The following is a 3302-nucleotide window of genomic DNA, read 5'->3' as shown; positions in this document are numbered from 1 at the left end:
TATTTTAATAAATTACCTAAATGTATTCATCTCACTTTGGTTTTTAATTCATTCCTTACATCAAATATAGATGTTTCTCTCAGTAATAAAAAAAATATACATATATTAAGATACTCATAAAATATCTCATACTTTGTTATACATATTATGTAGAGCATTCTGTATAATATATTTTAACTTTATACTATAAATTTGGTGATATGTGAAACTGGTTTAGTAATAAAGATAAGTGAAATATTAACTCTACAACAGACATACCGTAGTTTGGGGTAACTTTGATAATTTTTACAACTTTTTTTACACATAATTACTCATAACTTTTGTATACTTATAGTTAAAAATCTAAAAATGGTATCGTTACTTCAAGTTCTATTTTGCCCTTAATTAGGTTAAGTAATATTTTAAAAAACGTAAGTAGTTTTTTTAATATATTTGTTTGAATGTTCCTATCAATCTTAAACCACATGTGGGGTCACTTTGATACCCCCATTCTTTTCTGTGTTAATTGATGGTGCTGCATATAGACCAGTCAATCTCGAACCACATAAAATTTGGTTGAGTAGTTTAGAAGTTATTGCATAAAATGTACAACGGGGTGACTTTGAAAGGATTTATAAACAATTATGTTTTTTTGTAATAATATACAGTAACGATTTTCATTAAAACAAAACAAACCTTATTATATAATTTTTAAAAATAAAAAATAGGTATAAAACAATTAATTATACCATTACTCAGTCTCTCTTTGACAGTCTTAGTTAGGAATTATTAAATAGCTAATAGGTTAAAAATTAGTTAATATAAAACTTTTTAAAACAAAACATAGAATAAAATAATTAATCAGTTATAAATAAATATTTATTAAATATTACCTTCCAACATTAAAAGTACCTATTTTTTCATACCTATTTGAAATATTATAATTCCCCGGATCATCTTGTAAATTTGACTCGTCATAGTTAAATCTATTTTCAGGTGGTATAGTATCTACAACATTTTCTAGATTTTCAAAATTGTATTTGGTGATACTTCTGCACGAGCTCTGGAAGTGTTTGTTGCAATTCGTCTTATCACCGAATGTCTTTTTAATAAACTACGAGCCCAATCATTTCCTGGTAGATTATTATTTCCAAATTTGCTTACAACAACTCCCACGTTATCAAGGTATGCTTTTGCTACTATTCTGAGTATATAAAAAGTTGTACTTTGATAGGGAAAACCCCAATCCCCACATTTCATCACTACACTTAGTATACTTGTTGCGGACCTGTGGGGTGCCGCGTGGATGAGGGTTGTTGAGGTGTGGTAATTAAAAACAAAGCTAACACTAAGAAAACACAATATTGTTGTTGAATACGGAAGTCAAGTATTTATTTAAACAGAAACTGTCACTGACACAACTAATTTTGTGAACAATACAATATAAGTATTTGGTGTATGCAGCGGTCGCGTTTTCGATTCCCGGGGACGTATCGTGTCGTTACGTCTGTACCTGGCGAGGTCTAGAAAACAAGTTACTCGTTTTATCCGGTTCGCCGAACGGCCGGCCGACGGTTCCTCGCGCGGGTGTCGCGCGCTGGCGTCGTCCGTCGTCGATTGACGGTTTCGTTTGAGAACCACGGCGCGGCTTCCGCGCAAAGGCTGTTTGAATTCAAACGGCTATTGCGCGGGACCGCGTCATACTCCCCCCCCAAACCGCCAACGGCGTTGGTGTTCCGGTCGTTGTGGCGTTGCCGGTGTTGTAGTGGTGTGGTGGGTGGTTGTGGTAGACACCTGTCCAAGGGCACGTTTTCCGGCTGTGTTCAGCGGACGTGGCCCTGGTGGTGTCTAGCCATGTTGGGGCGACGTGGGGGGGCTAAAGAACATGAGGCTGACCTCCATGTCCTCGGTGTCAGCCGTGCCTGCGGTCGTCCCTCCTAACAGTTCCGCCTCCTCTTCCGGGGATATTTCCATATCTCCAGTTTGGGAGGTGGCGGCTGTTAGTTGTTCCGTGGTTACGGCTGTTCCGGTAGTGATTGTCACTTGTCACCACGGGGAGGTCTGACGTCGCAGGGTCTGGTTGTGACGGAGTTGGTGTTGGTTCCGGGTTCGGATTTGAGGGTGGTGCCGGTTTTTCCAGGCGGTGTTGTTGGGACATCATCTTCATCTTATGGTCCCGCATCCGCTGCTGGTTCCGGCGTTGGCGGGCGTTAAGTTTGAACGGTTGTTTTGGCGTCGCGGTTGCCCTTGGTTTCGTCGTGGGTGGTGTGGGCAGAATGTTGGCGGCCGTTTTAGGTGGTGGCATGGTCGCTGTCCTTGGCGCCGGTAGTGGCGTCTCCATCAGCGGTCGTGGTGGTTAGCGCTCTGGTACCCGCGTCGACGGCATTGGTGGTGCTGATCGAGCTGTGGCCGCCGGTCTGGTCGTCACCCGCCTCGGGCTACGGGACCTGTAGTGCCGCATTGCCGTTGTTGGCTCGCCACTTGTCGCCCTACGGAACACGTCGGTGCGGTCTTCCCACCCCCGCGTGTAGGCGGCCCACAGTACCGGGTCCCGCTGGAGCTGCGCCGTGGTCATTTGGCGTACCCGAGCCGCCGTGGTGGTGTTGGTGGCCTCCTCCTGGCTGGCCGCCCTCAGCAGCTGTTGGCTGCGCTCGAGCAGTTCCGTCGCCTGTTGGAGGGTGCTGGATGTGGCCTGCGGTTGTCGCACCATTTGGGTGTGTAGTGCTGTGCCGACTGAAATTGGGTTAGGTTGGGCGGGTTTGTGGGTGGGTTGGTGGTGTTTGGGGTGTGACGGTGGTTGCCCGTTTGAGGCAGGACACGTGAATTTTGCGTGCTGGCTGTTCGTCGGTGACGAAAACACCTTTGCCTACGCGTTTGTGTAGTTTTACCGGTCCCCACCATTTCGGTGCGAAGCCGGCGTGAAATTTTTTGTGCGCGCTTGACAGGTGGTGTGCCTTGTAGTACATTGTGCCACCTGTTTTGTACTTTGTGTCCGTCGGGCCACCTGTTGCAGGTGGTGCGGTAAGTACATGGTTTTCGCGCTTCGCCCTGTCCATATTTATTTGGTCGATCGGGTTGTCCGCTGTCCGCGACAGTATCCAGTCCCCCGGCCTTTTGCCCTCTCTCCCGAGGACGAGTACCGATGGTGGATATCCTGTCCGGTCGTTGCGCCTGTTCCTGATCGAAAAAAGTATTGGGGCTAATCTGGTGTCCCAGGTGTTTGTGGTTGCCATTGACGAGTAGCGCGCGTAGACCTTTTTTTAATTCCCTAATTTACGGCGTTCGACTGGGTTTGGCCCTCGGGTGAAATACCCGGAGTTGTC

The sequence above is a fragment of the Acyrthosiphon pisum genome, chromosome X (genome assembly GCF_005508785.2).
Source record: "Acyrthosiphon pisum isolate AL4f chromosome X, pea_aphid_22Mar2018_4r6ur, whole genome shotgun sequence".
NCBI lineage: Eukaryota > Metazoa > Arthropoda > Insecta > Hemiptera > Aphididae > Acyrthosiphon > Acyrthosiphon pisum.
Note: the sequence above shows the minus strand (reverse complement) of the source record.